General features: G+C 39.7%; 1 protein-coding gene and 1 long non-coding RNA gene across 3 annotated transcripts in view; one reads left to right on the top strand and one right to left on the bottom strand.

The window, feature by feature from the left end:
• Positions 1-7,137, bottom strand: part of SCEL (sciellin) — an 80,869-nt gene extending 73,732 nt beyond the window's left edge. For both annotated transcript variants that reach the window (XM_071549687.1, XM_071549679.1), the window contains exon 1: positions 6,894-7,137. The gene's annotated coding sequence lies outside the window, so the exon portion shown is untranslated. The remainder of the gene's footprint in view (positions 1-6,893) is intronic.
• On the top strand, positions 5,674-10,894 carry LOC139669251 (uncharacterized). The gene is made up of 3 exons (XR_011697214.1): positions 5,674-5,915; positions 9,490-9,576; positions 10,283-10,894. It is a non-coding gene; the product is annotated as an uncharacterized lncRNA (long non-coding RNA).
• Positions 10,895-14,771: the final 3,877 nt, after the last annotated feature.

The raw sequence follows: 14,771 nt of genomic DNA on the forward strand, positions 1-14,771 counted from the left end.
GAACGCCACTATTGACATTGCTAATGCATTCTTCTCCATTCCTCTGGCACCAGAGTGCAGGCCACAGTTTGCTTTCACCTGGAGGGGCGTGCAGTACACTTGGAACCGATTGCCCCAGGGGTGGAAACACAGTCCAACCATTTGTCATGGGCTGATCCAGGCCACATTGGAGAAGGGTGAGGCCCCAGAACACATCCAGTATATTGATGATGTCATTGTATGGGGAGACACAGCAGAAGAAGTCTTTGAAAAAGGACGAAAGATTATTCAGATTCTCCTCAAAGCTGGTTTTGCCATCAAAAAGAGCAAGGTCAAGGGACCTGCCAGAGAGATTCAGTTCCTTGGGGTGAAATGGCAAGATGGACGTCACCAGATTCCAACCGACGTCATCAATAAGATTGTAGCAATGGCTCCACCGACTAACAAGAAAGAGACCCAAGCATTTCTGGGAGCCATAGGCTTCTGGCGAATGCACATCCCAGAGTACAGCCAGATCGTGAGCCCTCTCTATTTCGTGACCCGTAAAAAGAACATTTTCCAATGGGGTCCTGAACAAAAACAGGCTTTCAAGCAGATCAAGCAAGAAATCGCACATGCCGTGGCTCTTGGACCAGTCAGGACGGGACCAGATGTGAAGAATGTACTTTATTCCACAGCTGGAGATAAAGGTCCCTCCTGGAGCCTCTGGCAAAAGGTGCCTGGTGAGACACGAGGGCGACCACTTGGTTTCTGGAGCCGAAGCTACAGAGGCTCTGAGGCCAATTACACCCCTATGGAGAAGGAAATCCTAGCGGCATATGAAGGCATACGAGCAGCCTCAGAGGTAATTGGTACTGAAGCCCAGCTTTTCCTGGCACCTCGACTACCAGTGTTAAGCTGGATGTTCAAAGGAAAAGTGCCCCCTACACACCATGCCACCGATGCCACGTGGAGCAAGTGGATTGCTTTGATTACACAACGTGTTCGAATTGGGAGCTCGAATCGCCCTGGAATTCTAGAAATTATAACCAATTGGCCTGAAGGTGGGAACTTCAGCCTGGCAGATGAAGAAGAGGAAGAGTCAGTGAGTCGAGCTGAAGAAGCTCCACCATATAATCAGCTGCCAGATGAAGAAACACGTTATGCCCTTTTCACTGATGGTTCTTGCCGTATCGTAGGGAGGAGCCGGAAGTGGAGAGCAGCTGTGTGGAATCCCACCCAGCGGGTGGCAGAAGCCACTGAGGGGAAAGGTGAATCGAGTCAGTTCGCAGAACTCAAAGCTGTCCAATTGGCCCTAGACATTGCAGAAAGAGAAGGATGGCCAAGGCTCTACTTGTACACCGACTCATGGATGATAACAAATGCTCTCTGGGGATGGCTAGATCGGTGGGAGAAGATGAATTGGAGGCGTAGAGGGAAGCCCATCTGGGCTGCAGATCTGTGGCAAGACATTGCTGCCAGAGTAAAGAAATTGAACGTGAGAGTCCGCCATGTAGATGCCCATGTGCCCAAAAGTCGAGCTAATGAGGAACAAGATAATAACAGACAGGCAGACCGAGCTGCACAGATTGAGGTGTCACAAGTAGACCTCGATTGGCAGCAAAAGGGAGAATTGTTCCTAGCTCAATGGGCCCATGATGCTTCAGGCCATCAAGGCCGGGACGCAACCTATAAATGGGCACGAGACCGAGGGGTGGATTTAACTATGGACACTATTTCCCAGGTTATTCGCGATTGTGAAACCTGTGCTGCCATTAAGCAGGCAAAAAGATTGAAGCCCCTTTGGTATGGTGGATGCTGGGACAAGTATAAATACGGAGAGGCCTGGCAGGTTGACTACATCACATTGCCACAGACTAGCCAAGGTAAGCGCTATGTGCTTACCATGGTGGAAGCGACCACCGGATGGTTAGAAACATATTCAGTACCACATGCAACAGCCCGGAATACTATCTTGGGCCTTGAGAAACAGGTCTTGTGGAGGCATGGCACTCCAGATCGCATTGAGTCAGATAATGGGACTCATTTCAAGAACAATCTAGTGGCCACTTGGGCACGGGAGCATGGTATTGAATGGGTATATCACATTCCATATCATGCACCTGCTGCTGGAAAGGTTGAAAGGTGCAATGGACTATTAAAAACAACTCTGAAGGCACTAGGTGGAGGAACCTTCAAGAACTGGGATAAGCATTTAGCCAAGGCCACCTGGTTGGTTAACACCAGAGGCTCTGTCAATCGAGCTGGTCCTGCCCAAGCAGAATCCCTCCACACGGTAGATGGAGACAAAGTTCCAGCGATTCACTTGAGAGGCATGTTAGGGAAATCTGTCTGGATTACCCCTCCCTCGGGCCAAGACAAACCCATTCGTGGGATTGTTTTTGCCCAAGGGTCCGGAAACACCTGGTGGGTAATGAGGAAGGATGGTGAGATCCAGTGTGTGTCCCAAGGCAATCTAGCCTTGGGGAAGAACTAATGTTGTGCTTTGAGTTGTGTTTTGCAGGAAACCAGACACGAGACGAGGAAAAAACCCAAACAAAGCCGGTACTGGTATCCCATGATGTCCAACGATAAGGCAGCCCTAAACTGTGGACTAGGCCTCAACTTGGAACTGTGACTCTAACCAAAAGGCAATGGACTAAAGCTGAACTTATGCTGGTGTTGATCCTTGATGACAAGACATCTGCCTTGAAGGACTGCATATGGACTATATATATATATGTGTGTGTGGGATATAAGCAAATGCAATAATACAAAGATTGCGAGGAAAGACCAGTGTGGAATAAGGGGTGGAGAATGTAATGGTTTGACCCATGGCTTCCTCAGTAACCACTGTATCTAAGGAAGTTACAAGTATTCCACACGTGTCTTCCACGTAGCAGTGGGGGAGTGGTTTTTTTTCTTCTTCCCTTCCTTGGCTGAGGAGCTGGAGGGAGGTGGTTGAAGCCTGGTCCCTCCGGTGCCTGGTGGTTCTCCTGTCCTGGGTGAGATTGTTTCATTCTTGTTCCCCTTCCTTGAGGTTTTTAATTGTGTTTCTTTTGATTCATTCGATTTCTTTGGGTTGGGTTGGTGTCTTCCCTATTTTCCAGCTAATCAATCCCTTTTTCTCCCTTCCCCTCTCCCCTGGGGGGTGAGATCCTATGTATTGTGTATACAGTGTGGTTTGTAAATGTTAGTAAATATAATTTATTCTTTTTATTCAGTTCAGTTTCTTTAGAGTGCGTTTCTTTTCAGTTTTTTTTTCCTTTCCTTTGCTGGGAAGGTTCTGGGAGGGGGAAGGGGGGGGGCCAGTCCAGGGTTGGCAACAGCTAGGCCAAACCTGCGACAATAAGCTTATTATAAAATAAATGTGATCACAGCTGGTGTAATAGCAAGGGACCTCTCCTGTTGTATTCAGACTTCATGACATGCTGTTTCATTTATGATTGGTACCCTGCTTTTATCCAGGAAAACGTGGCCACGGCTGTGTTGCCTTCTATCTACTGAACCAGCACCTAGTGTGCTCTCCTAAGCAAAGGACAGTTTCTTATACTGGGCATTCATATTTTGCACATGCTCAGAGAGAAAGCACAAGAGAAAAGCAGGAGCTGAAGCCTTTTTTCTAAAGAAAATATCCAAACTATAAATTGTGAAGATAGGATCTTCCTGCACATCAGATGCTAGGAGAAATAACAATCCTGTGGTGCAACTAAGAGTCATTTAGCTACTTTATGCTATTTACAACAGCAGGGAAGTAACAGGATTGCTGCTTCTAGATTTTGCTACAAAAATAGGAAAAAACCAAATTTTATACTTGTTGAAGTTAGTGCCATGCTTGTGTTGTGCAAAGTGCTGTTTGAGATAAGGAATACTAGTTTTTTTTTGCTTTTTGTAAGCATATATAACCCAAAATTTTTGTCTTAGAACAGAAAGAGATTTAAACATCACTTGTCCTGTCTGTGTGTGCTTCTATCTGTCCATTAGCTTCCTGCTACATTTCCCAAAATAAATCCAGAAGTTGTGTCTTCTAGCTCTCCTAACCTCCTGAAAAAATACAAATTTCATAGTCCAGCATAAAATCTCTCCTTTTCTCATCCTGCAGCATAAGTGAGTTTTTGAATCTTGTATTTCTGTTACTAAAATGTTAATTTTGTTATAAAATATGTGAGGTACTTTATAGCTTGTGTTCTATGGGGAAAGACTGAGTCCACCTCAAAATTTCCAGGTGGTTTAGCTATCCCTTTCTAGACTTTAACATAAGCACCAACTTACCTGTGAGAGTAATGAATGTCTCTCAATGACATGGTGTGGTCCCTTTTATTCACATGAAATCATTTATCTTCAGTTAACAAGAGAACAACCACAAAAATTGCATCCACAAGAGGGATGCTAAGAGTTAAATAACCGATACTTCTGTTTCTGAACAGATCACGCAGCAGACTTGACAGCCTTTAGTCTGGGAGCTAGTGCTTTTTATAAATCTGATATTTAATCCTACATTGCCTTATTTGTAATGCAGATTTCCTGCAATCAGAGCCCAATACCAATTTGCAGATATCGATTCTAGTACATACAAATAAGTGCAATGTGCGGTTTGAGCACTAGGTGGAAACAGAGCAATGAAAATAAGACCCGTTATCAAATCTTCAGCACAACAAATGGAAGCGCTTTTTCAAACACACATGACCGAGATCCCATAAGGGAGAAATGGCAGCTGAAATCTACTTCCTTTTATTGGAGGACTTCTGTCATTCTCACTTCTTTAGCACAAGAACAAGAGAAAATATTATCCTTAGTCTTCTTAGTCTTGATTTTTAATTTTCTTACTTCTCTGACTCGCTTTATATTTTCAGAGACTTGTATTCAGAGTCCTCAGATACATTTTTGTTGATTGTTTTTCGATTATTCCACTGGAAATTAGTATTCTAATTGGACACATAGCAATCTTTTCTCTATTTCTCTTGCAGATGTGCAAAACATTTTGTTGAGCATATACTGATGCTTTTCTCTGCTGCTCTTTTCTTGTCATAGATTATAAGCAAAGAAAATAGTAAAACCAAAAAATTAATGCTTTCATTTCACTTGCTTATGCAACAAAAAAAAGCAGAGCTTTTTTCCCTCCTCTATAAAACCCAGTTCTAGAAGCCTCTTTTTTATAACTCTATTATTTTTTTATCTCAGGAAAGAGAACCTGATATCTAGCTTTGGACGGTAGCCATATTTTATGTATTATGTTGCTTGTGGAAAACTTGGCTCCAGAAAAATCCATATGCAGAATGCAACTGCAGCAAAAGCCCACAGCAATAAGGACAAATGACGTAGCATTACACTGGAAATCACAAAGCAGAACTGAGATGCACAGCGGTAGTGCTGGTCCAAGCACACATGGGCAGAATGGGGCATTCAGAGTTTCTCATCTTACTTGTAAGAAATGATCAATCTTAGTATAAGACTGTCCATTTGAAAGGATAGAGTCATGGTTTACGCAGCCTCAAATGAGACTGAGACCTAGTCATCCCTCACCCCTTTCTGTACCATCTGCAGAGCTTGAAAATCTGGGTTAAGAAGCCAATAGAATAACAAAGGACATCTCTAGTTTTATTTAGGATTCATGACATGCTCTTTCATTTATGACCATCACCCTCTTTCATGCAATTTTTTTACTTCTTACAAATTGTTCTATTTTTTTTTAGTAAAAATATTGCTGATTACCAATAACTTGTTCTATTTCATTGTGCATATTCGCCCAAGTTCTGCATCTTTGCCCACTTTTTAACACAATAAGAGGACAGACAGTTGTATCATAGGCCAGTTTTACAAACTGAAGCAGATTTCAACTGCCTGAGGTGACTAAGTCAAGTGACTCAGATGCCAGAGCAAGTATTCATACTGGTGGAATGCAAGTCAAAATCTGAACTGAACTTGAAACCTGATGAAGCTGATGAAACCTGATGGGGGTAAGTAAGACCATTGTTCCCAATCCAAGTAAATATAACCTTTTATCTACTGAGTAAATACATTCAGTAAGTTAGATTAAATGATTTTGAGTCCATTTCCTATACTCTGTAGGAACAAATGCTAAGATAAACTAAAAGCACAAACATCAGGTAGGTGCATAAGGCCTACTGTCCACATTCCTGAAGAATGTTTGTGTGTGATGTGTGCAATGAAGGTTAGATAGGCCAAGATAGAAATGCAGTTGTAAAGTTAAAGCTTTGGCTGTGAAAAGGTTTTGAGGAATTCAGTGTCAGTTGCCATTGAATTAAACCTACCAGTAGGATACTGTATATTTCCTCAAAGCTTTCTGAACATAGTTTAAAAAAATAAATTCCATAGAACAAGTAGAATCTAAGTTACTCCTTTGTCCCTCACAAGAGGGTCATCTTAATCCTTATACTTACACTTATTTTTAGAGAAGAAACATGTTAAATAGCATAGAAATCTCCTGGCAATACAATAAAAATGTCAGTCATTCTTTGCTTACAATTGAAAGGTATGAACTCCTAAATAAAATACAGCAATTGTTAAACACATCTTTAGAGGTTCTTGTGTATATTCAGTAATGTCTCTGCTTGAAAGTGTCAGAAGATACTGGCATGTCTTCAATTTGTCCTATTATTCCAACTCTGCTAAGTGTCTGAGAACTGGATTTTATATCAGTGGAACTTTTTCGTACAGCCCAGCTGCATGAACTGAACAGTTTCCTGACGCAAATAACATATTAGAGCTGAAATAATACCAAAAAAAAAGAACTTTTGAAGACAATCAGAGCCTAGATTACAGATGACAGGAGCACAGAAGAAATCCTACTTGTAAATTAAGCAGAGGTGATATGGAAAACACTGAATATTGAACACAGATATTCTTTAAAAAAATCTCATTAATCCCCATTTCCAAGTTTCACAGATAAACATACTGCTATAACATGGACTTACCAATTTTGACACTGAAGAGCATAGGCTGGGAGAGCTTTCCAGATGCAAAAAACCTCCACTGCTTGTAAAACTTTTGATGATTTGATCACTGAATAGAGGATGCCTAATGCACCTCCAGTTACCCCTTCCAACAGCTAAAATGCCTTTTCTACCAAGATTCAAGTTTCCAGTTAAAGCAGACTGAAAGTTTGCTCTTATCTACTTTTGCTGGCTGGCAGTTGCTGTTGGTGACTGAAAGTGTTACTAGGAGTGGTTTTTGGCTCTGAATAGGATAGTTGTGAGTCAACATGTGGGATAAATCCAGACATGCCCAGCTTTCCTCCTGCTCTGTAAACAACAGTGATGTGATACAGAAATCTGACTTTTACGATCTTTCAATGCAATAAATATATCTGCCTTTGTGGCACATAAAGACTGTCTTGTGTCTTGTGGCACATAAAGACACAGGTTATTTTTGAGGCACTTTAAATTGCAGTGACTTCCTTGCCTGCAAGGTCAAGCATGAGTGATAAGCATCAAGACTGAGGTCCTGGCTGCTGTAAAGCCAAGAGAAATCCCATCGATCTCAGCAGAATAATGGCATTGCCTCAAGACATTGCAGGCCACTTTGGAGTAAACTTCCCATTTTCTTCCTCCACATCTTACTGTTCTGGCCACTTCTTTGAATCCTCTCCATCTACAGCCAGTCTGCTCTACCAGAAAACCCCTCATGACAAATTTCCCTGTTCTGTTTCTACTGTTTTCTCAAACAGGCTGCCTTTATATTCTAGTTTGTTTTGGCCAAGTTAAATTCCAGCTAATACCATAATCTGAAATCTTTACTGACTAATTTTTTTCCAGGTAAATGGCTGTGTCAAAGCAAGAGTTTTTCAGCCCAATTCTTTAGAGTATATCTTCATGCTACACATCATGAAGATAGTAATTTATTTCCTGGGCTTAGTATCACATGTCACACAGGTCTTGGCAGTGTAGAATATCTTCTTCAGACAGACTGGATTTTAAGCAGGTGACCAGCAGGATGCTGTATGCATTCACTGAGGCTACTAATTGACAGTAAAAATAGAATTGTATATATGACATGTTAAAGGAATATATTCAATAGACAAACTGAAACTGGGTTTTTGCAGCAGATGACATCATTGACAGAAACAGACACATATGGCCATATTCTTTGCAGTCTCTGCCTAATCCTACTGTCTCCAATAAACTGAACAAACTGGCATAAACAGTTTTCAAAATGTTTGTTAAGAAAACTCAAGGAGAAATGAAGACAGAAAGAAATAAGTAGACTGACTCCACTGAAGTCAAGATTTCTACAAGAATGGCTGCTTTTATCACCTGCTTATCCAATTATGAATTTATGGGGGTTTGTCCCTATAATATTGTAGAATCATAGTAATGGAAGAGACATCCTGTAAAGGCCACTGAACTGCTCTGAATTTTGTTTATATTAGAATGCCCGTTTTTTTTTAGATGAAGTGGATAATATCATAATTTATCAGACAGTGTAGTATACATTCATCATAGATAATAGAAAACTGGATCTTTGCAGCAATGCTAAATCTGCAACACAGGTATTTGCAGAATCTCTATACAGGGCATAACAAAATTTGTTCATTACTCAAATTAGGCCATCAAACTGGAAGGGCATGGAAGAATTCTTAAATGGTTCTCAGAAAATTTTCCATCATACTTTAACACTGTAAAATTTATTTGCCATTGGACCTTTGAGTAAACAGGAATGATCTCTCCCTTTCTTGTCAAAAAGTTTGATAGCACTTGATTAAAATGTATCTTAGATGCAGAGCTGCTTGTAAGATACTTTCAGAAGTTCAAGCCTTACCTAAAACTAAAAGTAATTTATCTATGTGCCTTGCTCAGCTTTTGGATGCTGGTCTTCATACCTATAAAAGGTTCTGAATGTAATTAATTTTGAGTTCTGTATACACAAGTGTACTCATGTTTAATTCAGTCTCCACATCAAATAGGTTATTTAAATAGACTGATGGATTGAATGACTTTATTATGAGTCTTGGATAAACTATAATGATAGTATACAACAAAATAGAGCAGTATCTGACAATAATCAGTGGACAGTACTGAAAATACCATTTATACATTAATTCATTAAGTTGACACAATCCTTTCCTATTGAATTAGTCCATAACTAAAAATTTCTTAGAATATTTAGCATACTTGATGCAGCATTTCTAACAGCATTTTAATAAGACAAAAGTGTATTCAATGTCAGTGATGAGTGTAGTTCTAAAAATCTACACTGTCTGCAAGTCTGTGATTCTTGGATAGTAATTCAGGACATGTTAATTTTGTAATGTCAGTCCTCTGTCACCCCATCAAAACCTTTGATTCAGTGCCCCTTGCAAAATGGCAGAAGTTCAAGAACATATCAAGGAGTGGAGAACTTGAAGCACATGCAGTCACTAACAAGTATTATCATGCACTCAGAATAATTGCTACTAAAAAAAGCCAGGAGCTATCAAGCAGCATTTTAATCTTAATTCAGAGTAACCACAGCATATTAAGCCCCCCTCTTCAGTTTCTAACTGGAGATATTTAAAAATATTTTCCTTCCCAGGTGGAATGAAGGGAACTATTGAAGAACTCTTATCGACTGGTGTTATCTCAAAGTACTGAGGAAACCACAACAGACTTTCAGTTACAAGTAGGCACAACTTCTCTTTCATTGTTTTATTTAGATTAATTCATTTAGATTGTTTTTTGATTAAAAATTTAAAAACAAGCTGGATTTTGACTGACAGAACATCTTCTTATTGCTATGTTTTAAATAGAAGCCTATTTGGCACATGAAAAAGGAAATCTTGTCTTCCTACACACAGTATATAAAAACATGTGACTTTTATTGTAAGAATTCAGTTCATAGTGTTTTGTATTAACCTACTGTACTGTGCCTTCTATGACTCTAAAGAAGACTAAACTCAAAATGTAGAAATACATATTACATATAAATTGAAATAGACTGCTTTTGGTCTTGAATAAAGAAATCACAAAATCAAGTAATCCATTATAATGCAGCATGGACATGTGACACACTAACAGAAAAAATCAAAAACTCCCTAGAGGGGGGATTGTTTCTTTCATAGAAGGTAGCTCAGCAATAAATGCCTGCATCCATTCTTCAGCATTGAAATGACACACCCTAAACCATTCCAAGGCAGAAAGGGCACATGCCAGATTTAAAGATGGCAAGAAATTCTTGCAATATCTGCTGTGAACTAAGCCAGCCTGCATAGCTTAAACAGAAGAAAATATAACACAATTACTTCCAGTGTTCTCAGTTGGCCTTATTCAAATTGGTAACCAAAGCTACGCATCACTTTTGTGATTAACTAAGCTGTTTCTTTCCACAGGTGTGAGGTAAGAAGAAAAAAATTATGGAGGCATAAACTCTCTTCAGGAGGGCTGTCAGCAGGTCACTTAGCTGCCACATTGGGCAGAGTGGCTACATGGGAAAGCCCCTTATTCACCAAGTAGCAGGGAGAAATGTCTCTCTTGCTTTGCTAGTGGAGAGCATGCAGGGTAGCAGACAAAGAAGTCAGCTGGTCACTTCAGCTTTGCAGAACCGGTGATCTCACCCTCTCCTCCCACTATTACAGAGTAAAGAGCTGCTACAGTTTGACTGACTGGGTTTATTTTATTACCTACTCTCCTGACATATAAAAGAAGTTAACACCCAGTTCTTGAACACTTAAATTAATTTGGAATTATTGGACAAAAGCCAGCTTATTATGACAGTGCTTGGGATTTTTTCTCCCTATAGAAAAAAGAAAACTGTGCCGGGCAGTTACATCAGAGCTTTTTAGCAAGGCATTAATAAATCATGTGAAGATTACTGATACTTATGATTACTCACAAGCAATACTTTAGAGCTCAAGTTCCTGAAAAGAAACAGGTGCCTAAAAACATGTATTTCTGTGATTATTTGTGTAGTGAGAATGTTTGCTTTCTCTGTTCTGTTTAATGGCATGAAATGAATGAATCACTTATAGAAATACAATGAAAATGTTTTGTTTGATTCAATGTTATGTTTGTGTAAAAATAAAAATAAAATCTGCTTCATTTCGAGAATTTTTTCTTATTAACAGAGTGCCTTGGTTTATTCATTGTCATTTAAAAGAAAAGTTTATATTTGTCTCACAAACAAAGAAAAATATTGGTAAAAAATGCTGTTTCTCACTGTAATGGAAAATAGAAACATTGTTTTGAGGGCTGAACTGATTATCTGGACTGACAAATGGATGCTGAAAAAATTTACATGCTCAAAATCTATATAAGGAATTTTTGGGAGAACAAAAATGGGGAGAATATCTGTTGACTAAACAATTTCAAAATTGTGTCATTTGATCTACCTAGTTATTTTGCACACTCGCAAACTGATGAAAAAACAATTTAGATAGTTCAGGTCTTGTGATTCTGCCTTGATCTGTGGTGCTATATCCAACTCTAGATGTTCTGAAATGCTGCTTTTCTATTGCTTTACACAAAACCTGCTGCTTTGATCATCTCTAGCATATACCAAGACACAAGACAGAGGCTCAAATGGTGCAGTTGTGCACTTTTAAAAGAAAATTTATTTATGGAGAAGAAATGATCTCTGCACTTGAGATTAGAACAAGGATTCACTCTTCCTTTGTTTATTCTCCTGCTGCAGGTAAAGTGCAACTGCCTCTGCAAATGGCCACTTATCATCAGAAGGGAAGATGTGTGATTAATGCAAAGGATTACTATTCTGATTTAACTGTTAAATGCCTCCCTGACATCCGATCCCGTCAGATCTCGGAAGCTAAGCAGGGTCAGCCCCGGATTAGTACTTGGATAGGAGACCTCCTGGGAAATGCCAGGTGTTGTAGGTTCTAGTCCTGAGGAACTTCACTGTCACTGTCCAAGTTCGCTCGGCCGTGGCAGATGAACCTCAGGACTTAAACAGTGGGTCCAGTTCTGCGCATGCTGAGCCTCACCTAAAATCCACTGCACAGGCAGGAAGGGCACACCTACGTGGGGACAGCCCTTCCCAAATCTTCATTCGCGAAACCAAGCCACACACACTATTCTGATCTTTCATCATCACCTGGGCAAGTTCCCTAACTGTGAGATGTACTACACCCACTCTTTAGTGGAGCTGATGATGGTAAATCTCCATCAGAAGCTTTAAGAACAAAATGCAAATTCAAGATTATTGTTTACTATTTGCAAGGGACATTCTCAAGTATCTTGGAGTTTTCCCTCAGAAACACAAGCATTTCACACTTTATAAAGAAGCAGCTGTAGACAGGCATATACCATGGCATACCTAAACTTCTACTTAGAAGGCAGTGCTAATAGCAAGTGCCGTGCTACTTGCTAATGGCAGGGGAGGTGGAAAAGGGACTGAAGAGATCCCACTGCTTGCATAACTGCAAAAAATAAAGGCAACTCTGTCTCTCACCAGCCTTCAGAAAGAAGGTCCCATTAGGGCTGCCTTCTCTGCCAAAATGTTTTCAAAAGGCAGCCTTACAGTCAAAGGTGCTGGCCAGAACATCCAGATAGCATTTTGGGAGGGCTTTTTTTCAGAGTTAATTTGCACTTAATTTATTTATTTATTATTTATTTTCTTAGCAGTTTAAGACCAAACACTGAATTAGTCTCAAAAGGTGGGTTCTCACTTCTAAATAAATAGGGAGAGGCTGTGGGCTCTTGCTTAGGATCCTTGACCACCCATGTTACTTAACTTTTCTTCTCTACATGGATGCACTGTGGACTACACCAACCAGCAGTCTCCAAGGCAAATTTGATAGAGACGTGAAAAGCCACAGGTAGTGGGGACTTAAGCCAGTCTGTGACAGATGACTATGGGGTCAGGAATTGGCCCCTTGCCCTCTCCTGTTAGCAGTGTAGATGTAGCCAAGCATTATGTGTTAAGCTATCACCAGTGGTATTTGGGGTCAGCACACACTGGGCAGTGCACTCTGACACTCGCATCATGATCAGCACTGGATTACTTCAGTACCAAGAAAAACTGGGAGGATATTTGAGCTTCTTGGGTTTCCCAAATGAAGTGCATTGGTATGGGATGAGTCAGTTGCTGAAAGCAGGGTCTTTATTGACAGTGAGAAGAGCACTGTGAGTTATCCAGGTTTTAGTCTAAGTTCTTCTCTGCTGTGGACAGTGTCTTCCTATGATACTCCTGGAAAACAGTAACAGGAAATTTTCATCTGGAGTACAAATTTTGGGAACTTTTAGGAATTTTGTGAATGACAAATGACATAACTGGCAGATGGCATTAAAGCAAAGAGATGTTCAGGCCTATGATGAAGCTCTGAGTATTGTTTACAGAAGATGGAGACACCACCATTTCACAGCAGTAATGAATGGTAGTTTGGTCCAGATTGCCTAGATTTGCAAGTAAAGGAAATAATCTACAAACAGTTTTCAGGAATGCAAAATATGCAATGAACTCCTCTACGTATAAAAGTGAAATACAAAGCAACACATATGTGGTAACACTGGTTGATTAATAAACATTCCGTAACTAGAAAATGGTTACAACTTAGTGCTAAAACAGCCAGGTTAATAGAAAGAGAGACTATAGAATACATTCACTTTTAAAGTCGGGGGGAAAAGGAAGGAAGGAAAGAAGGAAGGAAGCAAGCAAGCAAGCAGGCAAGCAAGGAGGCAAGGAAGAGAACAAGTGGAAGAAAATATAAAAAGAAAGGGAGAGGGATGGTGGAAAGGCTTTATTTTGGTGTTTATTTTCTTTGGGGTTTTTTTTAATTTCCCAATGAACTGCATGAGTAAATAAAATTTTTATATTAAAGCACCACAGAAATTCTACAAAACAACCTTCACAATTGACATATTCTGAGTTTCTTTTAGTTTTAGCAGTTTTTGCTGTAGTAGAGATTTGTGCTCCATCTCCTTCCCATCCCCTAAAGATTTGAGATGTAACCACCAGGGCTGTGTTAACAATTCAGAAAGACTCAGTCCTGTACTCCTGCCAAATCAAACCCACTTGTCTCAAATCAAGGAGGAACTACATGGTTTCTGTTAGATACTTCAAATATGTCCTGAATATAAACATTTTCCCTTATTTCCTGTGATCAGACAAGAAGAGCCACATCTTAAAAACAGTCTTGAAATGTTTTTTAAATGCCATAAATAGTGATGTTTAATGGCTGAAGTAATTTTCCTGTAAACTATTATTTAGGTTTAATTGTTTAAACACAATCATAGCTTTATACCAGAAATTACATTTATTGATACACCCACCTTGCTGTTACATTTTTGTGGAAGTGAAATGACCCTCTCTAATGACCATGCATGCAATGTCTCTCAAAAAAGAACAAAATTAAGAATAAACCTATTCACTAGTTAATATGGTTCTGTCATCCTTTCTTCTAAATCTCAGAGGTATTTATGCGTATACAAGAGTCAGTTACAGTCCATCATGTTGTTCCAGCTCTACATTTGCAGCAGCACAATGCCATTAGTCATTCCCAGAGCCATAGCTATTAGACATTGAAGTGACCTTTTAATGTCATCATATCCTATCCTGACTCCTACTATCCATGGTAACAGCCTAATGTAAAACACACAATTATGACTTCACTGCAAAATGTAGCAAAGAAGAAGCTAATTTAGTTGTAAGCCACATTTCAGAAGGCACAGGTCTAACCTTTGCATCCAAAAGAATGAAAGTTATTTTCCTTCATTCAAAAGTTGTTTGACAGTCAAGGTATTTCAAACCACCCACCTCACTTTGGTACCTAAATAAAAATCTGATTGTTTATTTTGGGGCAGAGGAGGGAAAATCAAAATGGCCAAGTCATGGAGAAATTGCTGTTTGATCCAGGAATCTTTCAA

Source organism: Pithys albifrons, chromosome 1, assembly GCF_047495875.1.
Source record: "Pithys albifrons albifrons isolate INPA30051 chromosome 1, PitAlb_v1, whole genome shotgun sequence".
NCBI classification, from domain to species: Eukaryota; Metazoa; Chordata; class Aves; order Passeriformes; family Thamnophilidae; genus Pithys; species Pithys albifrons.